The following is a 26,158-nucleotide window of genomic DNA, read 5'->3' as shown; positions in this document are numbered from 1 at the left end:
CTGGTGGTGGCACAGATGGGGGTAGTGGTGTGTGTGTAGTCAGCCGACGCAAATCGCCCCAGGCCAGCGCTAAACGAGCGGTCAACCGTGACGAGCTACGTCGGTCAGCCGAGTCGAGTATCAACAGGACGGTTCGGGAAGGATCGCCGGCGTGAACAGAGCTCAGGAGCGTCACGAGAGTTGTAGTCATATGACCACCTAGAAACGTCGAGCGGCGTTCTGTCCGGTTCGAGAAGGCTAGTAGGGACCCTATATAAGTGCGGAGGTGTCGCAGTCAAGACGGTCGAGAAAAGGGGCTCAATACAGCGAGGTTCAAAGCAGGGGTTCAGAGCCCGGTTCACTACAGTCCGGTCGACTACAGCACAATTCAGCGGTGTGGTTCTGTACGGAGCATTACGACGGTTCAGTGCGGAGTACTGTCAAGTACAGTTGAGACGACTGGCGTCTTGATCTTGGTCTGTGATCGAGTCCGACACAACGAGCCTAGTGTGTGAAGTCAGTCCTGAACTGTTGAACCCATTGCAAGCCCGGAACGAGAGGGAGAGGCCAGTGCAAGAGTTGATACGGCGGAACGGTGTTATCGAAGAGATATTTGTACAGTCTTGTGTTACGTGCTGCCAATTGTACAATATTGGCTGTTATTTATTCAACCATTAAAGTGTTACGTTACTTTGGAGCCCTGAGTTGTCAAGTTCTTTAAGTTGGTGTAAATGGTGCAGTTTGCAGAGAGCCTGGATAGTGAGATTCGTAACAATATATATATATATATATATATATATATATATATATATATATATAGATAGATAGATAGATAGATAGATAGATAGATAGATAGATATAGATAGATAGATAGATAGATAGAGAGAGAGAGATAGAGAGAGAGAGAGAGAGAATTAAAATGTAAGGAGCTTACTTGTATGACATAAAACGCTTAATTACTAATAAAAATATTCTTATAACAATATTTACACACACAAAAAAAGAAGATTACCTCCCTTTTTAAATGTTTTGCTTTCAAAAATAAAAAGCATGTGAACTTTGTAAAAAATATCAAGATGTCGAATATTCAATCTATCTTTTCTAGTTTTTGCATTCTTAACGAGACGGACGGACAAACAATCACACAAAACTAATAGCAGCTATTCTACTTTCGGGGGCAGCTAAAAAGACATATTTCTCTCCACATGTGTTAATAGCAAGACTTACAGATTTGATATCAGCATTTCATGGATGAATTCATAGTAAACGAGCGAATTCGAATGTAAGTAAAAAAAAAGTTCAATAATTGGACTTAGCTTCAACTAAGCAGAACTTACAACCTAGGGTTACTTAGGACGCAAAGTTGGTCATCCAATAGTCTAATTTTCTACTTGAGAGAAAGTATTTTAATTTCTAAGGATTCTAAAATGAATGTCAGGAAATGAAATTTGAACCACTGAACTCTTAACGTGAAATTTTAGAAAACTTTCCTGAACAACTTTGACTGGATTGCTAGCTAACTAATTCAAGGGGAAGAAATCGTCAAACAAATGTAGAACTCGAGTCTGGATAATGGGTTTCTTTTTTTAAACATGAGCGGCCATGTTTTGTTGACATTTATCACAAGATACATTTAATCTTAGCTTGTGTATCTCGTGGGATCCCATTTGCGATCCCAAGTCTTATTAGATCTATGTATCTCCGGAAATAGGATCTGTTTGACTCGTGGGATATATACTTAATTTCAGGTGTCATCTTATGTTTGGCACTATTTCAGGCTAGGGCGATTACAAATGATGTCACTTCTATCGTAACTAAGAAGATGAGAAAAGCTGTGCTGCTATGCTGAAGTGACTTAGAAGTAGGAAAAGATTTTTATTTTATTTGAAATGATTTGGGAGATTTTACTTTACCCTTTATCCTCCCTCCCAAGGTCCAACCTAGTAATGACAACCCGACATAATTTACAAATGGGTTAAAATATAAATAACTAGCTTTATATATTTAACTAAATTTGTCCATAAACTGATTTTTGAACAAAATAAAAAAAAGTGAGGGTTGGCGGGGGTAGATGCAATCGGTCAAAATACCATAGGAGAAGAGCAACAAAAAAAAAGAGGTTAAAATACCAATAATTAGAATATATTTTACAGATATTTGACGTATTTTGTTCATAAACTGGGATTTCTGCGGTAGATGCATTTCCTTTCCGCCCCATACACACACACAACACCAAATGTGAAGGGGCGAAATACAAAAAAAAAGGTTAATATTTAAATAATGAGTAAATATTCTTAAGAAAAATTAATAATGCTATGAGCTCCCCTTCCGCCCCTGACCTTATCTGCCAGTATTGCTACACATTATTTCTGGTCAGCCTGCCAGAGTTTTCCCAGTGATACCTTTTTGTGTGGAATTTGAGTTTTCTAACACTACGACCTGCCCTTATCACCTATTATTATCTCAGGTTGAGGTCAAATACTTTTTGTTGAACAGTGTGAAAGAAATGCGAGACGTGTACAGATGTCTTTTGATTATAAACCTTATAGCAACTCACACTCTGTCTGTCTGTCAGGTCAAAAGTATCATATGTTATTTCTCCCAAGACCAATGCTGATTTAATTTCACAATTATTTCTTTGCATGCCTTCACAAGAATAAGTAAAAACAATTTATTAACTATTGGTGATTAATTATTTTGTTTGGTTTCTCGAACAAGGGAACAAAATTAAACTTACTATAAGTTAGTATAAAATGAGTTATTTCCTTGTATTGTTTGTAGAAAGAAAAGTTTGTAAATAACTATAAACCTATATTCATCAGCAGCTCCCTGTTTACCATATTGGCTTGAGGAGGTTGAGGAGGCCTTAGCCCTCGAGTGCGAATGTAAGTCGCTTTCTTTTTATATAAACACATTTAAAAAATGTTCCCCCGGACACCCCTACTTCTTTCTCTCCCTACTGGTCCAGACTAGTGATAGGATTATAGAGTATCGAGAAAGCTAAAAACATGAAATTGTGCCAAACAAAAACAATTGGTAAAATATTTGTAATCGCACAGATGTTACTATAGATCTATAACAAATTTAATTATATGACTGATCCAAAATAATTCATACAACTACACTCAATATAAGGTTTGTTGTTTTTTTAAGTGTTTTTTTTATTTTCTTGTATTGTCTATAAATGTACAGAGTAATTTTGCAATAACTATATTATTCTACATTCAACTATAAAGCCAGTTTGAAGCTCAGACATATGATACCTTCTCAGATGTTCCCCAAACCAAAGTTAACATCCACGGAAACAAAATTAAAAACAAAACCTGACAAAATGAGTACACTAAGAGCCGCCCCACCCCCTTCACTAGTCCTTCCAAGCTTGATGAAGTTAATCGATACAACATTCCCATGACTGAGGAAAACGAAGAGGGAAAGATTAAATAACATGTTGTGTTTTTTTTTATGGGCTACAGACTTGACAAGATTAGCACTACGCCTTAAGGGTGCTAGGGAATAGTGATAGTTGGAGTTGAACCCATAGCATCTTAAAAGAAAAGGCAAACATGTATTTGTCTAGAGTATGAACAAGCCTTTTGAAATGAAATAGTTTGAGAACCAAATAGCACTACACAATAAAGCTTGATGTTTGAACTCACAGTCTTTAGAGTAGGAGGGTTTCATAAAGTAATTCAGCTTTGGAAAATATTTGTTCTCTTCATAGCTAGTGGACACCAAAAGGAGAAAGCTGCTATTCGTTTCATTTCATCCGTATGTCCGTCTTTCCGTCCAATTCCCTAGTGACACATTATAGTAATGGTAGTTTTTGGGGTTAATAAAATGTCAAAGGAAATATTTTTGTGTGCAGATATCAATTAACTATTACGTTGCGCTATGCAAAAGTAGTAAAAAAAAACAACAACAACACTATTCTATCTCCCTGTATACAAAATGATTATTTAAAACATGATTGCCTGCGAGTATATTCAGATGTGAATCAGTTCATTGTCCTTGTTGCTTTCAGCCAAGGTCCTAAAGCCTTCCTTACAAAATGTTTATTTCAAGCATTATTATCACTCACAATGCGGCTAATTAAATTGTTTCAGTGATTTTAGCGTTAAGTATTTTTAATATATCTGGGGCATTTTTATGTCCTACTTATATAATTAATATTAATAATATTGTCCACAGCGCAATAACTTGATATTTTTTTCTAATAAAAAAAAGTGCAGGTCCAAACTTAAATCTCTTCACTACACTTTTCAAACTCTACTGGCTACACTTTATCTTATCTTATAAATGACAGACGATAATTACTTCCTACGCGTATCCATGAGTCAGTGTAGTGCATGTTAATTACAAACTTAATTAATACAACTACACCAAGCTGCATATAACTTTCTTTCAACAAACATTCTTGTCGGAAAAAGACATTGACCTCTGGAATTTTACTAAAAGCTATCTTAAAACATAGAAAATCATATACCAACTAAATACTCATCAAAGAAAATAAAGAAATTCTAGTTTAATAATAAATTAAAGAAATTTTGCAAACAAAAGGAAAACCTATTTTAAAGAAATTAAGTCAGAAAGACCTTATAAAAAAGTATACTAAAACTAAACATTTACTCCAAAAAGGAAGCAGGCAGCTGCAGAGTGAATACATAAACAATGTAATATCTAAGGATGCCAATAAAAACCTATATTCATACATGAGGTCTAAGAAAATGGAAAAAACAGGAGTAGGACCATTAAAAGGAGAAGATAACTCAACACATAATGATAATAAAACTAAAGCTTATATCCTAAATAAATACTTTGTATCAGCCCCAGGAGACAAAGACATATTACTTAATCTGAACTAAGTAGACAACATAGGAAATATAGAAGTACAAGAAAAGGGGATCCAAAAACTATTATTAAACATCAAATCAAATAAAGTATCAGGACTTGATGGTATCCCAGCAAGATTACTCAATTAACTAAGCAATGAGCTAGTGCCAGAGTTCAAAATACTTTTTCAGGCATCACTTAAACAAGAACTGGAAAGAACCAATGTCACTCACTCCCCTATTTAAAATAAGACAAAAATCTTACCCAGGAAACTACAGACCAGTATCACTAACCAGCGTCACATGTAAAATCCTAAAACACATAATATGTAGAAACACTATAGACCACTTAGATAAACATAATGTTCTTACTCAATACCAGCATGGCTTTAGGAAATATAGATCATGTGTAACACAACTAATATGATTAGTTGATCTTTTTTTTTAATAGGTTTAGATAATAGTGAGCAAATAGATGCTACCTTATAAGGTTTTTCTAATGCTTTTGACAAAGTTCAGCACCATAGCTTGTTTAAATCATTAAACTATTTTGGCATTAGCATGGTTCGTTACATCAATGAACTCAAGATTTTTCTGATAAGGAAAGAACAAACTGTAATAATAAATGGCTCTAAATCCATACCAATAACATTAAACCCAAGTAAACTCAAGGAATTGTCTTAGGTCCACTACTATTTGTAATTTACATAAATGATTTACCAAATTGCATTAGTTCAGGAACAAAAGTCAGATTATTGGCATATGATAGCATAATATATAGAACAATAAAAACAACACTAGATACAGAAATTTTACAAAGAGAATTAGAAGAATTTCAGAAATTGGAATCAAATTGGAGCATGTCTTTCCATCCAGAAAAAAAGGCAGTAATTTAAATAAAAAAAAACTTAAACAAATAAATACCACTTATCTTATTCATGGCGAACCAGCAACACAGACTAAAAACTCACAAATTCTTAGGTATTATAATAAATGAAAAATTATCATAAAATCCCCATATTAATAAAACTATTTAAAAAATCAAACAAAGTTTAATTTTTCTTTTTCTAACGAAATTTCTACGAATCAGATTAGAACATAAAACTAAAATGTTATTTAACCTTGGCTATGCAAATTATAGAATATGGATCCTCTGTTTGGGACCATTCAACTCAAGTAAACATTTAGAAACTTGAAAAGACACGAAATAGAGCTTTTTTTCATAACAAACGAATTGACACAATTGACTAGTGTAGCACCTTCAGTAAAATCACCAACCTTTAAGGATATAAGACTTAAAAGTTGAGTAGCAACTAAACATAAAAATCAATCCATAATCTTCAAATATAAAAACAAAACCTAATAAAAGAAAGAAACACAGATAAAGGCACATTTATTGTTCCATATGCTAGGACAAATTTTAACAAAAGCTCCTTCTTTCCTAGTGCTATAGAACATGGAATAGGTTGCCTAAGTCAAGCAAGAGCCAATGACTTTGCGGAATTTAAGTAATTAATTAACAAGCATGAATAGATTGATCTAGGAACACGTGCAGGACGCAATTATCTTCTCTTTTGAAGTAACGTTTGTATTACATAAAATATGACAATGACAGGTAGGAAAACAGATGATGTTAAAGTTTCTGTTTCTTTCTACTAAACGTACTTCGTCAATAGTAAAGTCAACAGGCTTGGTATATTTATATACAGATTTAAGTATTTTTCTTTATCGAAAATAAGTCCACAGTGTTTACAATAAGTAAACAGTAAGCAGTGGTGGGCGAATAACTGCCCGCGGCCGACATGCGGCCCACTGGAGCGTTTTATGCGGCCTGTGGACATCTACAGAAATTAGAAAAATGTATGTATATTAAAAATAAATAATTTCAAATGTCAATATAAATTGTTGAAACTTGTAATTGTTTTGATGAAGAGGCTATAAGGAAACATTGTCTGTACGTCAGTCTACACATTGTAAGTAAACGAAGATTCTAATTGTCGAGATGCACAGTCAAAGACGCAAACTCAGGCCAGCTTTTATTCAATGTTATGAAGTAATATGTTGAAAGTTTTGGGTTGGAATGAAACAAGAGGGCGAGTGATTGAGTCCTTGCTTTGACTGAGAAAAACGTGAAAGTTTGTTAATAAGAAAATATCCCAATCATCAACTCTTACCTTTAGACGGAAACGTTTGTGCTCCATTGATTATCAAACATATTATTGACCCAATTATCTCAGTCTTATCATAGCTAAGGGTCTTACCCACAAGCAGTTCCGAAAAGTACTTAAAGATTTGAAAACAAAACATTTCATTGTTCGGTACCACAGCAGTATCCGCTGGCTTTGCCTGGGCAAGGTGTTGAGAAGAATATTGAATCTTAAGGAAGAAATTCTTGTGTTGCTTGAATGACATTGACTGTGACTTTTTAGATTTCTAATGAAGAGTGACTTCCTGTTGCCATTGACAGTATTGAAATGGCTTGTTTACACGAGAAATATATGCTCATGTTAAATCTTTTCAAAGAAAGCTTTCCTATTTCTCCAGACAAGCAAGTGGATACTGCTTTTGTCATTTCCTCTGGTGAAGTGTGAAACTATATCTAGTGAAAGGGTTGAAAGTACAAGACCTATTTATATTCTTTGATTGTGGGATTTTAAAGTAAATTTAAAGTCGTCAAGATTTTGGAACCGATACACTCATCTCACCATTTAGAGCTGAAGCTGAGAGGACTTACCTTCAAGTTTGACTTGAAAGAGAAATTCTAATCAGTTCTTCCGCGAGTGTTTTATGGGTGCCAGTAGCTGCATCTCCACAATAGCATCAGTTGGGTCCACTTAAATCTATGAACATTTTTTTTTGAAAAGTAAACAAGTGCAGAACAGGTAGATGCTGACTGACTGTAATTTGAAAGCAGTGACGAGAATACAACTAGTAAACTAGTTCCACAGTTTCGGAACACAATACACAGTTTTAACAGTTAAACAATCCATATTAAGTACAACTGTGCTAATATGTTAATACTGAGTCATTATGTTTTTGTGTAAAGTACTTGATAGGATGGAACGTTATAAAATGATAGTTCTCTATGTTTACTTATATTAACATGAAGTCTCTGTTAATTGTTTGAAATGTTTAATTGTCTACAGTAATTTATTTATTCTCCATGAGAACAGAACAACAACTGCGTACATTTGTGGTGAAATGTTGTTATGAAAAAGGCAATGAAAAAAATATTTTTAAAATTTCATAAAAGTTTCAGAAATAGCTAACTATTTTTGTAGTTCCTCAATTATGAGTCTAAAACTATTATATGTAAATTTAGAATACAGTACAAATTAAAAGACATTGTAATACAAAAAGCAATGTCTTCGATTCCGAAGATTAAGGATGAGTGCAGTGATTCACATGACTACGTAAACCCAGTTGCGACCTGCATATTTTCCAGCATTTCGTGCAGACAAAGCCGTTGTCTGCTGGCAGTCTATTTAAGTTTTCTTTCCGTCTTCTGCGCTTGTCTTCAATAATGGCTTTTCTTTGAGTCTCAAATGTTTGTCCTGCATCCTTTGTGAGAGCTCTCCAACTGTCCCTTTCAGAGGAGACCTGCTGCCAGCTACTTTTCTCTATGCCAGTGAGGGCAAAATGGCGGGGGACACCTTTGTCATGCCAACCTCCTTTAAACTTGCCAAAGAAGATCGCCTTTGGTATGTGGTCTTCGGGATAAGTGTCCGACCAGGCGCATCTGTCGAATAGTATTCTGCCTACACCGGCCTGCAGCAGAACATACTTTTTCGTAATGTACTTGGTCAGCGTATGGCCGTATGCCTTTTATGAGAAGAAGACACCTTTAATGGAAGCGTTCGAAAGATCACCCAGAGAGAACCACTGCTTTATAAATATTGATTTTTGTTGCTAAGTGAAGAGACCTATACCGCCATGCTCTCAGCGACCAAAAGCCCCATTGGCCTTTGCGAGATGTTGTCTATTTCTCTGGAAAGTGTCGCATCGTTAGACACTGTGCCGCCTAGGTATGTATAATGGTCAACAACATTAAGGAAATGGCCATTCACTTTGATTTGTGGATCTGGATTATTTCCCATTGGGGACTTCTAAAGAAGACCAAACGTGGCAGCAGCCTCAACAAATTCATGGGCGTAAGTTGAAGGTCCAGTTTGGTGTGTTCAAGAAGGGCGCAATCGTCCGCAAAGAGCAGCTCAGTAGCAGCTCAGTAGCAATCATGTCTTTCATTTTAATGGGAGAGCATGTGCCGTATGTTAAATATGCTGTCATCGGTGCGGAACCGAGTGTAGATTCCTTCATGCAAGGTCACCCCATCTTATTTAGAGTTGCTCCAAGGAATATTGCAAAGAGTGTCGGAGCAAGCACATAACACCGTTCTCTATAGAGAAATGAGCTGACGGGTCGCCGTTGCATCTGATTTGACCCTTTTAACCCTCATGCAGTTGCTTCAGAGTGGCGATAAATCTTGGAGGGTATCAATATCGAAATAGAATTACCCACAAGCCATCGCGACTCACTGTGTCAATGCTTTTGTGAGATTGATGAATGCAGCATACAAGTCTAGGTTCTTCTCCCTGCACTTTTCTTGCATTTGAAGTAAGACAAAAGTCATGTCCGATGTGCCTCTACCGGTTTCTGACTTCCAGAAAGCACTCTGCCGACTATGGATCAATCTGTCAAGGAGTATCCTGGCAAGGGTCTTCCCCGCCACCGACAGTTAGATAACGCCACGGTTATTGGAGCAGTCTGATTTGTCGCCTTTTTATACAGGAATATGACTGTGGCATCTCGACAAGAGTTGGATATTCTTTCAGTTCCATTTTCACTGTTTCTTGTGTGATTTCAGTAAGAGATTCCTTAGACATAACCCTTTTGTCACTAAAAAGCAAGTTATATGCTCCACCGATATAGTAAATTGGACTTTCTTGTTAGCAAGACGAGGCAGTCAGCAGTTCTTAGAGGAGACATGGTATGTTGCGCCATAAGCAGAGCGAATGGATTCAAAGAGTGAGCTCATGTATCCCTCGTCCGCGAATCTTTGTACGTTTTCTGAAAGCTCCATCCACCAGTTAATTCGCGAACTTTTGCCTGTAAATATTAAACGAGGCTCTGCAGAGGGACTTTGTTCAGTGCTGTTGAGGGTCTCAAGCACAGAACATGGAGAGATGTGTTTTTTTTTAATAGCTCTTGGATTGCTGCGTTGTACTCGACAAGCCAGTCTCATTGAGCCTGCTGTAACAGCCCACCCCCCTGGCCGTTGCATCCTGGAGAGTCTGTTTTAGCGGTTCCAGTTTGTCTCTAGGTCAATTTAATTTCATGGGGCTTTCTGAGCTCATCCTCAAGCAAGGCTATAAACCTGTCCTGTACATCCACAAATTTTACGACATTTAGCTTCCTTGCCCGAAGGTAGAATTTTTTCTTTGGAGCCTAGATTGAAATATTGAACTTGGCACAGACAAGGTGTAGGTCTGTATAGCAGTTGGCGTTTGGCTTAACCCTGGTGTGCATTACTTTACCAACATTGCATTGCTTCACTAGTATATAGTCAAGTCAATGTCAATGTTTAGAGTGTGGTTGTTTTGTTTGAAAACGGTATTGGTAACCACAAGTTTAAATTCAGAGCAGAGTTCCAGCAATAGTCTGCCGTTGTCGTTGCAATTACCAATACCATGTTTCCCCTGGACACCATGGTGTTCACATGTCCCAGGACTCGCTTCAAGCCACCATAGAATTTTGTCCTTCGCGTCCGGTTCCGCCAGTAGCGTGAGGGCATAGACACTAATCAATGCAAGATTCATCTTATGGAAGTCTAAGTGACATTAGTAAATCAAAGTGAGCAACAGGTATACCCTGCAGATTGTTGACGATAGTTTGCTTTATCATTAAGCCTACTCCAGATTGCCTTTTTCCTCAGTGATACTTGACCTGACAGACGTAAACTTACTGCGGACAGTACTATTTTACGAGCCTTGCGTGTATACAGTTTATCATAAAATTCTGTTCCTACATAGATCACGCTCAATAGCAAGAATTACCAAATGTTTCAATCTATCTTCGAGAATTGATGACCTCAAGTAATTCTTCATTAGTTTGAGGCGCGAAAATCTTCTTTCACCAGATTCCACAATTACCGGTATTGCATAATGCCGTTTTTTTTTTAATCGCGCGTAGGATTGGCATTTTCCATATTAAATGCCACCCCAAAATGACAATTTTTTGTCTATATCTTTTAGGAGATTTTTATGAGTTTTCAAAAGATTTTAATAATTTCCGGACCTTTCCAGGACTTTTTTGTATATTTTGCAAGTTTAGGAGATTTCCAGGAGCTCTTGGTAAATCAGAAGACCGCAGGAAATCTATTATAAGTTATAAATGGTTTAATTCAACAATTTACACCTAGGACCAGCGCGGGTCCTATGAAAGTGCGGGGCCAACTGCGGTTGCATAGGTTGCAGTGGCCTAAGGCCGGCCCTGCAAAATAGCGGCGTATGCTACGCCGTGGGTCGACTAGTTTAGAATGATTTTAAACAGTATTCTGCTGGGGTGGCTTATGAGGCTGATGGTGCAGTAGTTTTGACAGAGTAGTAAATTGCCTTTCTTTTGGAAGAAAGGTGATAGATGATAGGTTCCAGGATTTGGGCTATTCTCCTGAACGCTAAATCTTGTTGCAAATCTTTGAAAGTGCGCTTATCATAGTTTCTCCTCCAGCCTGTCAACGTTCACCAGGAATGTTGTCCACTCTGGCTGATTTCCAATTTTTCAGAGCTTTCTCTGCTGATGCTTCTTCCAAGGGGATATAAGGCTATTTCTCTATGTTGGATACAGCAGGGACTTTTAGTAACACGGGATCTCCTGAGTTTTATAAGTCTGAACAGTACTGAGTACATCTTCTTATCACTTCTTTTTCCTGTCAGACATCTATTATTTTTGTCTTGCATTGTGTTAGTTCTTGCATGCGTTGAGGTTGTGAGGTCCTTAACCAGTTGGTATGCTTTTTCACTGTTCTTTCTGTTCAGCCCCTACTCAATTTCCTGACACTTGTATCTGTATCATGGGCGTAGCCAGGGGGGGGGTTGGGGTTCAACCCCCCCCCCCCCCGAAATGAAATCCCCCCCTTGGGGGGGGGATCGGAATTTAGTGAATGATTTTTTGCTTTGATTTTGTTTATTTTAGGTGAGATTTTAATATTAAACCATCAATTGCCCTAGCACAACCAATGGGGTTTTGAGTTTAAAACCCCTTACCAGGGGGTTTTGAGTTTAAAACCCCCTACCAGGGGGGTTCGAGTTTAAAACCCCCTACCAGGGATTTTGAGTTTAAAACCCCCTACCAGGGGTTTTGAGCTTAAAACCCGCTACCAGGGGTTTTGAGTTTTAAACCCCCTACTTGGGGTTTTTGCAGTTACCCCCCCCCCCATCTATAAAACAAAACAAAACAAAAATGCTAACGAAAATCCCCTAATTCCAAGAGCACAGTTAAGGGAGATTTTGATTTTAAAACCCCCTCCAAAATTTATGATAAACCCCTGCTTCAATATAAAAAAAGTTAATTACGCACTCAAAATGTTATGAGCGTAGCTAAATGGGTTTTGACTTAGTTTTTAGTTTAAACCCCACTTCAGCGGGGTTTGAAGGTCAAAAATTCCTCTTTAATAATAAAACCAAAAAAAATTATACACTCAAAATGTTTTGAGTGTATTATAGTCAAAGGGGTTTTGAGTTTAAACTCCCCTCCAGTGGAGTTTGAAGCTAAAAAGTACCTCTTCAATATAAATAAAAGCAAATTACTCACACTAAAATCTATGAATGCACCCAAAGGGGTTTTGAGTTTAAACCCCCCGCAAGGGGGGTTTGAGGCTAAAAAATACATCTTCAGTGTAAGAAAAAAAGCAAATTACGCACTCAAAATGCTATGAGCGTTGCCAAAAGGGGTTTTGAGTTTAAACCTCCATTCAGAGGGGTTTAATGCTAAAAATACCTCTTCAATATAAAAAATAGCAAATTACACACTAAAATTATTTGAGCGTAGCCAAAACAATCGGGAGTTTTGAGTTTAAACCCCTATTCTACAGATGGCGTTTGTTTAAAGTTTAAAACCCCTCCAGAAGGTTTTGAGTTTAAGATCCCCCTACAGAGCATTTTGAGGTGGAAAACCCCCAACAGATGATTTTGACTATAAAACTTCTCTTTTCGATATAAAATCTAAAGCAAACTACAGTCACTTAATTCCAAGAGCGTATTCAAGAGGGTTACACATTTTTACCAGTGGCAGGGCTCCCTTAATAAACTGCAGTGAATAGTCATCTGCCATAATTGAAAAACACTAAATGTGGCTCAACAAAGATGGCTAAGACAGATTTTAGGAGTCAGTTATAGAGATCGGGTTTAAATCAAGGAAATCCTATGCCGAACTGGGAGTCGACCCTTTAGTAAGATTGTGAGAGAGCGACGCATGAGGTTTGCGGGACATGTTCTCCGACAAATGAATTACGCATAAGAAGAGTTGCAATGATATCCTAGTACAACTTGAGGCCACTCATTCATTGAGGTCCTCATGGCAGGTGGGAAGAGGCTTCAGATATTACCAGTGACAGATTTTTATGGAAACAGCTTGACGTCAAATGCTCCGAACGGCGCAGTAGAGTCTAAGTCATTAAGAATAGCACATTAGGTTTTTGAAATAAAACTTTTTAATAGCAGGAAAATGCACTGTAGATACCTCAAAATATGCATTTTGTTGGCTTTCAATACCAGAAATAGTGCTTCGCGGCGGGGCTTCGCCCCGCGCTAGCGCTCCCAAGACCCCATTGCTAGTAATGGTAGGGAATCTACAATTTTATGGAAACAGCTTGACGGCAAATGCGCCAAACGGCGCGGTAGGGTCTAAGTCAGTAAGAATAGCACATTAGGTTTTTGAAATAAAACTTTTTAATAGCAGGAAAATGCACTGTAGATACCTCAGAATATGCATTTTGTTGGCTTTCAATATCAGAAATAGTGCTTGGTTCAAGATCAAGAAGAAATGAAGAAACTAATTGTGAATAGAATACATGGGAAAGGGACAAGCTCTCATTCGCATATTATAAGTTGATCCGACACGACCAAGGTGTAATGTTTTGCTTCAGTACACCACAGAATGAGTGCCAAAAGCTGAAAATTGGGACTAGTAAAATTTACCATTGTGGAGTGTCGCCAGAGAATGCCGACCAAGTCTTACAAAACTACATTCTTCATCAAGAGGCCCGAACAAGACAATGGTCCCATAACACTCCTATAAAAGAAAAACTCTATGGAGATCTGGCTGATCTGAAAACCACTGCACAGTTCATCTCAGATATTGGTCTAGTCATCTGAACCCTCCGACATAATAATTAGAAGGAAGAAGAAGAATGACAACATTTGTAACCAAGGTCAAGGAGATATAGCTGATTACTTTCGATCACAAATGAATTCCCCAAACACATGATGCAGAGTGACTTCCTCTTTCATTTTCACAATATGTCTAGTCTCTGCCCCTTCCGACTGACAGGTCACGTGGGAATAGCATCATTATTTATTTCAACGTGTTTGTTATATTTCATGTGGTGTTTTGCAATGGCCTATGTCAGGGATTCCCAAACACTTTTCCTGTGGTGTTTTGCAATGGCCTAGGTCAGGGATTCCCTAACACTTTTCCTGTGGTGTTTTGCAATGGCCTAGGTCAGGGATTCCCAAACACTTTTCCTGTGGTGTTTTGCAATGGCCTAGGTCAGGGATTCCCAAACACTTTTCCTGTGGTTTTTTGCAATGGCCTAGGTCAGGGATTCCCAAACACTTTTCCTGTGGTGTTTTGCAATGGCCTAGGTCAGGGATTCCCAAACACTTTTCCTGTGGTGTTTTGCAATGGCCTAGGTCAGGGATTCCCAAACACTTTTCCTGTGGTGTTTTGCAATGGCCTAGGTCAGGGATTCCCAAACACTTTTTCTGTAACGAAACACTTGGTAAAGTCTAAGAAACCAAAGACTACGTTTTATGAAAATCTCCATAATTTTACATTTTCATGGCATCCCCAATATCAAATTTAAATTTTCTAAAATGTTTTCATCAGTACGTGTCTATACTCTATAGGCTATCATTGTTCCGGCATCAACCTATCTTTTGATTTATAATGCAATCATTAAAACACTTAGGCATATTTGTTTCTGTAGTAAAACTAGATCTGTCCCGCATAATATGCGCACTTGAAAAAATGTTCAATATTTTTATCATAATGTCCTGCGAGATCTGTAAATTCATTAATTTGCAACGCATATTCACTGCATGATCCAACACAAGAATGAGCTCTTAGCTTATAGAGCAAATGCGTCTTAACACAGAATTATTTGATAGTTGCATTGCAAACATATTTTTGTTATTTGCTTGTTTTTAGGCTTAATTAATGTATCTTCAATTGTCTGAGCTCCACCGTTAAACAAAATGTGATAACTCAAGCGTGTCACTAAACTTTTCCTGCTTTATTAGAATACTCCAACTGAGGGGATTTTCATTTATAGTAGCCCCCCTCCTCGTTTTTTTTTAATCTCCCCTTTCTTTTTTAACATTTGAACAATCCCTATCCTCTACACATCATAGAGTTTGACCAAGGTGACCCTACCGTCTGGCTTTTCTCTGCCAGTCGAATTTGCTGGTTCACGGCCGCCATGTTGGCAAAATACTAAACTATTGACGCAACGGAGATTAATATATGTCGGAGATTGATAATGCCGGATAGTAAAATATGACACGACTTTTAAATATCTTGTGTTACTGAACATTTAGCAAATCTTCTAAATAGCATACCTATATTCATATTTATTTATTTTTACTTTTATTAACCTTAACGTTTTAAACTCTAATTACTGATTGAGAAATTAAAGTCTATCAGCATTTATTCACAGAAAGGTCTAGCACAAACTAATCTGTGTAACATATGAGATGTGGGATGGCCAATGTAGAATATGTAAACGTATATTTAACTAATGTAAATCTCTCAAAGGTAAAGCGCAATCTGGTTTGGATAGTGTGATAGTGTGTGTTTTTTTTTTTTGTTTGTGGAGTGGTCAGACAAGAAAATAACACATTAGCATGGTTAGTCAAGCATGTAAATCTAGTTACAGGGATCAAATATTTCTTAACACTCCCGCAGATTTTTTTTTAGGTAAATAGATTAAATTTAGTGATACGGATCTTTTTTTTTTTATATGAGGATTTAAACATTACTGTAAGGTTTTCCATTTTATAATAAGTCAATAGAATTAAAAACGAGACCCGTAGCCTTTTTAGCGCCCCCGAAAGGGGAAAAGACGCTATTAGTTTTGTGTGGAATGTCTGTCCGTCTATCTGTCTGTCTGTCCGTCCCGTTTAGACCCAGTGAAAATCCAGCGTCATAATATTTTAAACCATTCAAATTTCTGATGCAACGGCTACTTTTTTCTTTTCTGAAAGCGAAAAATCTAATTTTTAAGATCACTTATGTTTTTTCATAAAAATACAACACTTTTACAATTATTCACTATTAGTAGTATCAAACACGGGAGGCTCCTTATTATGGGAGATGAAGATCACTCTCTTATTTCTACAGATAGTCACCCCACGAAAAAACAAGAGGGGGAGAGAGGAGAACAAGTGTCCACAAAATAGCAGGGCCGGACCGTTGTGACCACGAAAGATCACTCTTTTTTTATTTCTACCCCACGTAAAAAAAAAAGAGGGGGGGTGGGAGAGAACAAGAAATCTTTCTCTTTATTTATATATTCTATACACTTGATTATATTGTTGCAACTCTAGGGTAGGCACTCAACGTAAAGGCATGCAACTCAACACAGTTTAACAGTAAATAAATAGAGGTGTTTATTCACTAGGGTAAACACATAACATCCTTCAGCTTCCTCAGAGTCTTACTACTAAGTATACCAGTCCTTTGCTACTTAACCCGAAAGTGGACCAACGACAGCCTTCCCCGCTTCGCTCCAGGTCCCTTCTACAACCTTCAGACAGAACATAAGTTTGCTCAAGCACTGGTGCATGGCAGGGTTACAACAATATTTTTGTGTGTATTTTTTTTACACACATCAATATCTGGTGTCATTAAAATAGTTGATTTAGCTTTGTTTTGATTTTGCCCCTTCGTATTGCCTTTCATTTCCACCGCTTCACATATATTTTGTGGAAACTACAGGTCTTTCAATGTAGTCGAAATCCCTGCATCAGGTAACTGTTTATTTTTATCAGTCGCATATTTCTGGGAAAATGGCATCGACGAAACTGTTGCTCTCGAACTTCGCAAGATAGCTGTAAGCTTTGTTTGCAAACATTGGGATAAGTATGGTAACGCTCTGTCCATTGTTCTTACTCACGGAAACACAGTCATACACTCTGCTCAGCAATACGCTGCCTACATGACTACTTCCGGCGTTTATGGTGGCGAGGCTGAACTTGTGGCGCTGTCTCAAATACTTCACGCTACTATCACTATTCACTTCCGAGAAAGTCCGCATGAACCTCCTCGAGTTTACAATCCAGGTCAACGTCCCTCCATAACCCTGCTATTTAGTGGTCCTTTGGATCATGGCCATTACGAAGTTCTCTTGCCTGACTCAAACACACGTGATGACCTTCTGGTGACATCTGTTGCCAACGTCGGCATGTGCACCAACATTACACCACGTGATCTACACATGGATGTGACGTCACCTTCCCACTCTCCTGTTACTGATGAACATTTACAAACGCCGGATTTTCATTGCAACATTTTCTCAAAACAGTTCACACGGAAAAATAATCTCAACGCACGTTTAAAAAAACACCCCAGTGAACAAACGCATTCCACAGAGGTCTTTAAATGCACCATTTGTTCCAAAACCTTCCGACTCGCAATGTAGTCGCATATATTTTCATCATTGAGTTCCAAAAACGAGGCTTGATTCATTGCTATATGTTACTGGCACTTGATTCACAGTGCAAAATAAGGACCAAAGATGACATAGACAAATATATCTGCGCTGAGCTTCCAAATCCCGAAATACACCCTCAACTTTTCCGAATTGTCACTAAATGCATGGTACATAGTCCGTGTGGCACGCTCAATGCCAACTCACCCTGCATGAAAATTTCCCAAATGAATTCAACGCCGAGACTCAGGAAAACACACAAGGGTACCCCATATACCGCAGAAGACAGGCTGCCATTGTTGGCAAATACGACATTGACAATCGTTGGATACTACCTTACAATCCCTGGCTTTCTCAGAAATTCAATGCTCATATTAATGTTGAAGTGTGCGCGTCCATTCAATGTATCAAGTATCTATACAAGTATGTCTACAAAAGACACGACTCTGTATCCATTGTACTTCAGAAGGAGCCAGCCGATAGTGTTATCCAACATGACGAAATACAAACTTTCCTTGATGGTAGGTATGTTAGTGCTCCTGTGGCTATATTGCGTCTGAACGAGTACATGCTTTCAGAAAGATCGCACGTTATTTCACGAACAACTAGTCGTCTTCTTTCATGAGGGTCACGAAGAACGAGCGCTACAAAGACAGGCCAACAAAAGCACCTTGCTCTTAGCTTGGTTTGAACTGAACAAAGCGGATCCTGAAGCTGTGGAGTTACATTACACTGATGTTCCCCAACATTACACATTCCAACAATCCTCTTGTAAATGGCAAAAGAGAATTAGAGGAGGCACAAAAGTGATCGGTAGAATGTTGTGGCCATTAATGACACTGAACGTTATTACCTAAGGCTTCTCCTTACCCGTTCCATAGGCATCACAAGTTTCAACCATCTACGAACTGTCAATTGCGTGGAATGTAAAACGTTCAAAGAGGCGTGCCAACAATTGGGTGGAATGTAAAACGTTCAAAGAGGCGTGCCAACAATTGCGTGGAATGTAAAACGTTCAAAGAGGCGTGCCAACAATTGGGTGGAATGTAAAACGTTCAAAGAGGCGTGCCAACAATTGCGTGGAATGTAAAACTTTCAAAGAGGCGTGCCAACAATTGGGTGGAATGTAAAACTTTCAAAGAGGCGTGCCAACAATTGGGTCTTCTGAAAAACGAAAGATATGGCATGATACTCTACATCTCAGATACGAATGCCAGCGTTCTTGCGACAACTTTTCGTTTTCGTCTGTGTCTTCGGCGAACCACGTGACGTTCTACACCTTTGGGACACGCATAAACTCTGAGGACTTTCTCAGAACATATTCCACATGCACCGCTTGCATGTATGCTCTCGCAGAAATAAATGACATTCTCCAACCACATGGCCTCAACCTGCAAAAATTACACCTCCCCCTCACTGACATTCTTCCAATGTGTCATTCATCTTCTGTCTTCGACGCTCAGGCTGAACACTCCCATGCTATGGAACATTACGACTAATTCAACACAGAACAAAAGCAAGCTATTGAAACAGTTTTGGACGCAGCATACACCAACTCCCATCCGCGACAAACCTGCTTCTTCTTAAACGGTCCCGCAGGAACAGGGAAAACCTTTGTCTACGAAACCCTGATTCATACCATCAGAGCCAGGGGAGACATTCCTAAAACAGTTGCATCTACAGCTGCAACATTGTGACCGGGTGGACGTACTGCACATTCGGTGTTTCAAATACCGTTGAAGCTCACGGCGACTTCCACATGCAATGTCAAACCTCGCAAGACGCTCAACATAGTCTGCAACCCAAATTAATCATATGGGACGAGGCGCCAATGACACATGCATGAGCATTCCAGGGACAGGTTGTTACGTGATCTCACAGGTGAGACGAACCCATTTGGAAGGAAAACAATACTATAGGGTGGAGATTTCCGACAAATACTCCCCGTCATTCTGCGTGGCTCTCGAGCTCTCACTGTCACCAGTTGCATTAACAAGCAACCTTTGTGGCGTCACATGCATGTACTTACACTGACGACAAATATGAGAGCTCTTCCTGACTATCAACATTTCGCAAAATGGCTTCTCGATGTTGGAGACGGGACAAATGGAACACCTGTAACATTACCTTCTCATTGCTTTCCTGTTCATTCTGATCCTGTTCAACAACTTTATGGCGACCTCAACTTCTCAACTGTCACTTCGGAACAACTCAGCACGCGAGCAATATTAAGTGTCACGAATGAAGACTCCCTGCACCTGAATGAACAAGTATTGAAACTTATCCCAACCGACGAAGTAACTTACACCAGCGTTGACTCCAACGTCACAGGCGATCCCGCAGATCAAGTTTCATTCCCGAAGAATTTCTTAACTGTCTTACCCCTACCGGCATGCCTCCACATAAACTCAAATTTAAAATTGGTTCAGTCGTCATGCCAGCAAGAGGTCTCTGTAATGGCACTAGACTGACTGTTACCAGCATTCACCGCAACGTACTGGAGTGTAAAACTATCGTATCTGCTACCTCACTGCTGTTCTTATTTCCCGAATGTCCCTGACCATCAGATTCAAATTTGTCTTTTACCTTTACGCGCAGACAATTCCCTGTTAGATTTGCCTTTGCCATGACAATAAAGCCCAAGGCCAAACGTTCGAAAAGATATGCCTGTATTTTCCAAAACCTGTTTTCAGTCGTGGACAATGGTATGTTGCTCTCTCCAGAGTTTCTTCCATTCAGTTACAGTCGTTTGCCCAAACCTACCCCATTTGGACAACTGTGTCTTTCGAGAAGTGTTGACCCTTCACTAAATAATGGCGTATGCTACGCCGCCGGTCGACTAGTTATTTTAATATTTTATCGCATGGACTGCGGCCTCAGAAAATTGTACCTTTTTTTTTTTTTGATGAATTGAATAAGAGGACCCTTTACAAAGCAATTAGATAAATTAGGTATTAATTAATTATAAGACATCAGTTAGGCCATGTTCACATCAAACTTCACATTCACTTTCACTTATCCTTTGGTCTGCTGGACCGCTGGGGCACCATACAAGATCTGTCATACCTTTTTCTCCATTTTTCTCTGTCATTTGTCTTTGATAGAATTTCATTCTGATGACCTTTCTGAAAATATTGAAACCTGCCTTTTTATCTGCCTAGGTGGACCACTTCAGAGGCCGATTTTGAGTTTGTGTTTCCACACTAACTGTATTTGTAACCTTGTTATTTGAGATGATTATGTCGGCTAAATGGGTAAACTCATTTGCACTCTTTATTTTTATTGTTGTGGCAAAATAATAAAAATATTGAAGGGAATATGCGTCAAGTTTGACATAGATCTAAATTCAATCCATCAGATCAGTAATACCCAAAGTAAGAATCGTAGGCCGCGGGTCATATCTGGCTAGTTTATAATAAATAATTGATCTTTTTAAAGAGAATAATTTTCTTATGCATGTTAGCTTATGTTCCATGTTTCTTTTATGTTCTAATCAGTTCACATTTTTTTTAATTGCGTTTACGTTGTATTTAGACTTTCATGTTGTGTTTAAAACTAAGTCTAATTATTTATTATGTTAAATGTATACTTCGTGTGTGATGTAAGACTGCATTCTTAAGTTATTTTATTTGCCTTGTTCATGTCTCAAGTCAGTACTAAAGAAATGGTAAATTTGAAAAACAGCCTACTTGCCATGGGCAAGTGGTTTGGGGTTCAACCCCCGCCCCCCCCCCCCCCGAAATGAAATCCCCCCGCAAGGGGGGGGGGTCGGAATTTAGTGACTGATTTTTTGCTTTCATTTTGTTTATTTTAGATGAGATTTTAATGCTAAACCATCACTTGCCCCAGCGCAGCCAAGGGGGTTTTGAGTTTAAAACCCCCTACCAGGGGAGTTTGCAGTTAAATCTCCCTCTTCTAGACAACAAAACAAAAAAGATGCAAACGTCAAACCCCATATTCCAAGAGCATTGCTAAGGAAGATTTTGATTTTAAAAAACCACTCCGAAATTAACGATAAAACCCTTCTTCAATATAAGACTATCCATTCATCAGTCACCAGATTCTATGGGCGTAGCCAAGAGAGATTTTGTGGTTAAACCCCCCCCCCTCTAGCGGGGTTTCAAGCTAAAAATACCTCTTCAATATAAAAAAAAAACGTGACACACAAAAATTCTAATAGCGTAGCTAAAGGGGTTTTATACATGGCCAAGCTTTAACCATATGTCAAAATCATGATCACAGAATAGAGGACAGCTATGGACACAACGCTGCTACATTTAAGAAAAAATATTTTGAAAATAGTCCATCAACACAAATTGAACCACAAAACTACGATTAATTTAGAAAAAGATTTCTTTAATAAATGGTTAAAACTAGAGAAATTAGGAAATTCATATGAAGCAAAAAAACTTTATTTTAATTGACAACTTCTTCAACAAATGTGACTCTCAATTACAATCTTTTATTAGAGAAAGAAACCCTAAATCAATTGATGAATTAACAGAAATTATTAGAATCTACAAGAATGAATATCCAAATAACCCATTCTCTCCTAAAGATAAACAAATAGATTTAGTAGGATATACCAATGAGAACAAATTCAGAAATAAAGATAAATACTCTAAAGACAATAAGGATAGATTTGAAAACAGACATAGAGATCTAAATTTAGAAATACTCTTGTTGAAGAAATAACTTGCTTTAATTGCCAAAAGAAAGGTCACATAGCTTCTCATTGGAAAACTCTCCATACTATAGATCAAATGATAGGGATTCATATAGAGATAGAGATCAAAACAGAAGAAGTGGTAGTAAAACTAGGGATATAAATAAAACAAGTATATTACACAAAGGAGAGTCGTGATAGGGATTACAGTAATGATGATAGTGAAGTTGAACAATTAAATTATTGTTAAGTGAAAGAAGAGATTAACATGGTAGAAGAAAGGAGAAATAGTTTTCAATTATTCCCAGGTTTGGTAAATGGCAAAGTTGTACATTTTATTAGAGACTCAGCATGTGCAACAGTTGCCATCAGATCTAAATTTGTAGAACCTTTGTGTCCCTTAGGTTACATGAAAAGTGTCAGACTATTAGATGGCAGTATTAAGAAGTATAAAGCTTGTAGAATTGTTGTGAAGACACCTTTCTTTACAGGCTATTGTAATGGAGTAGCAATCCCCAGCTTATCACAGGATATGGTATTATGAAATGTTAAGGGAATTAGATCCTGTACGATGAAAGACATAGGAAGGTGTCAAAACAAATACAGTCATTTGTGACACAGAAATAGGGAACATCAAAATACTAGACAATAGACACATAGATGGCTCATGTAGAAGAAACAGGACTTGCTATAATTGTAACAAGCAATGACATTTTGCCAGGGACTATTGGAATAAGTCATATAACAACCAGAAGATTGCGAGTTCTCATTGTTGTAGAAATGATGGAAGAATAAAACATAGTAGAACTAAATACAGTGACTATAAAGTAAATTAGTACTGAACTTATGGTAACCAAAATAATGACATGACAAGATATGGTGTAAAATAAGAAGTAATATTATGAATATGGAACTATGTACAACTTAAAGTTGTTTTATTAAAGTTTATGAAGAGATGTTATGCGTATTATTAAAAGTTGAGAGATAATATGGAACAGATGAATCTTAAATTGAAATATAATGTTGGTTCAAGAGTATGGAACTATAATGATAATGAGTGGATTGGGGGATGTGGTATTCCATAGAATAATGATATGTCTTAAACTTACCAAGTTTTAAAACTAATGTGGGAGTACATAGAGGTAGGCCTACTATTTTGACACATTTGAATAATGTTAAATAAGCTTAATATGTTGTCCAGAATGACACTTATATGAGGAACTGATACATGTAAATACTATGTAGTACATTGCTGTTTTGTATTACATTATTTTATGTTAATATTCATTTAACATGCCGCAAATTAAATGATAGAGAAAAGGGGAGATAATAAAAATTTAAAGTAATTGTAACTAAGCATAAGGAAGTAAGTACTATTTATATTTTGTATTGTTTATCATATCATGTATCATTGGAAAAATTACGTTCTTGGACAGGGTGAGTAAGAGAAAAAAATTAATTAAATCGCGATTGGATTAGTGATATTTTGATATAGAGCATGATAACAAATTGTTTTAAAAAGTATTTTGTGTTACATTAACATTAGGTTGACTTGTCCTGGTGTTGTATGCCATGGAAGAATACACATGCCATGGAAGAGTACACATGTCATGAGATATGAACAAGTGATGCTAAACTGCTTGCTTTACATTCTTGATAGTGATCTCTGTGACTATGAAGAGATGAACTGTGTATTGTCAGAAACTTTAACAGAACTCAGAACTATATGGCAAGAAATGAAGAGGTCATGAAACATGTCAAGTAAACGGAAAATGCATCAAGAATGTCATGTTTGTGTCGTCTTGCCCCTTGAATTCCTATATTATTTTAACACAAGTAAGTTTTGAAAGAAAAAAATGAACTGGTTAATTTTTTTTTTAAATAAAGGGGGGAGGAATGTAGAGACGCACTTTAGGTGACTGATAGTGAACGCAATTATCAGACATAAAATCCAAAGCGAGACTGTAGCTTAGCTAGATTAAACGGACAGTTTAGGCTAGGCTTTCATAGAGGTAACATCGTACGTGATAGTAGCTGAGACTAGACTGCTCCCGTTGTGAATTAAACAGTTATACTTCATACGCCTGTTGGTTGTTCACTTTATTTGTGGAATTGTATTATTCATCTACATGTCTGTAATCAAGAACACGCTAGTAATTTGACGCGTACAACCTATTTGCTAAACAGTACAACCTATTTGCTAAACAGTACAACCTATTTGCTAAACAGTACAACCTATTTGCTAAACAGTACAACCTAATTGCTAAACAGTACAACCTATTTGCTAAACAGTACAATCTATTTGCTAAACAGTACAACCTATTTGCTAAACAGTACAACCTATTTGCTAAACAGTACAACCTATTTGCTAAACAGTACAACCTATTTTCTAAACAGTACAACCTATTTGCTAAACAGTACAACCTATTTGCTAAACAGTACAACCTATTTGCTAAACAGTACAACCTATTTGCTAAACAGTACAACCTATTTGCTAAACAGTACAACTTATACAGACTCAGATTAGACATTTACAAATATCAATTGCAACTATAGTTAACACAGGGGCGCCCCAAGTGGCTGTTTCAACGTCATTGTGGTCCATTTTATACATTAATGATTTTCAATCGCATAGCTTTTTTTGCTCCTAAACAAAATTCCTCTTGTTTTGCTCTCATAGAGCTCAGACGTAAATGATAATTTCAGAGAAATAAAGTACATTGAAAAATACTGTAAGGATAATTTTTTATGCTAAATGTAAAAACAAGGAATGATAATCAATGTTCGTTGGGAAAATAAGGAAAATTGACATTGTCTCTTTAGCTGGAGAGAACATTGCAATAGAGCACAAGTTTAGACACCTTGGTACTAGCTTAGACAAAAAAAATAATTTTTATTGCAAATACTTATTGTATCAGCAAACAAGAAAAACATTAAAAATACTTTAAAAAAAAAAAAAAAAAGGCTTATACGAAGAGAAATTATATCAATTAGTTTATATCAGTCATGTAATTAAATTTGTAATACATCTAGACCAACAACAACAAATCTATGCAATTAATTTGATCTGCCTTTTTTTTTAATTGGATGAATAATGAGCTTTAGGTATTAGGAGAATGCGGTTCTGCAGTTAAAAATGCACACTGCTCTAATTGCAATATAGATCACATTTTTTTCTCTGAAGAAAAATCTTCCAAGATCACTATAAAAAGCAATCAAGTAGTAAATTAGACTTTGGTTAGGTCTCAAATAGTGAAATCAAGCACACAGACACAGACACACACGCAATTACTTTCCCTTCCTTTTTTTCTCTTCTCAATCACTGACTAACATCTAACTATAGAATAGACTGCAACAAAAATATACGACAAGGAGCTATCGTATCTAGATCTTTAGATAGAGAAAGTAGTTGAAAGGTTGGGAAGTTGTATTATCAACAGGTCTGAGCAACAGGAGATTTTACATATCAAATGATCTGAGCGTGGTAGATTTGAATGCCATTTGGTTGGATTTGGAACAAATTGGGCTTCGAACTGAAAGAAGTCAATCGTAAACAATGACTGAGTAGTCTTAGTACATTCTATTAAATAGTGATGAACTAATGCAACTGTTAATGAATAATATAGAATCATGATGACTTAATAAAAACATACAATTTTAAGTGTAACATTATTAGTTTTATTACACCTACTTTACAGTTGGGGAGTGGGGTATCATCAAATGTCGCTAAGCTCGGTAGTTTGAATTAAAAAGTGTCTT

At 37.3% G+C, this 26,158-nt stretch overlaps 1 long non-coding RNA gene across 1 annotated transcript; it reads left to right on the top strand.

Annotated features, from left to right (window-relative positions):
- The first annotated feature begins 1,090 nt into the window (after window positions 1-1,090).
- On the top strand, window positions 1,091-24,443 carry LOC129921806 (uncharacterized). Its single transcript, XR_008773784.1, has 4 exons — window positions 1,091-1,261; window positions 2,802-2,864; window positions 20,895-20,987; window positions 23,946-24,443. It is a non-coding gene; the product is annotated as an uncharacterized LOC129921806 (long non-coding RNA).
- Window positions 24,444-26,158: the final 1,715 nt, after the last annotated feature.

Source organism: Biomphalaria glabrata, chromosome 11 (assembly GCF_947242115.1).
Source record: "Biomphalaria glabrata chromosome 11, xgBioGlab47.1, whole genome shotgun sequence".
Classification (NCBI taxonomy): Eukaryota; Metazoa; Mollusca; class Gastropoda; family Planorbidae; genus Biomphalaria; species Biomphalaria glabrata.
The sequence above is the reverse complement of the archived record's forward strand: the minus strand, read 5'-3'. Positions and strand labels throughout refer to the sequence as shown.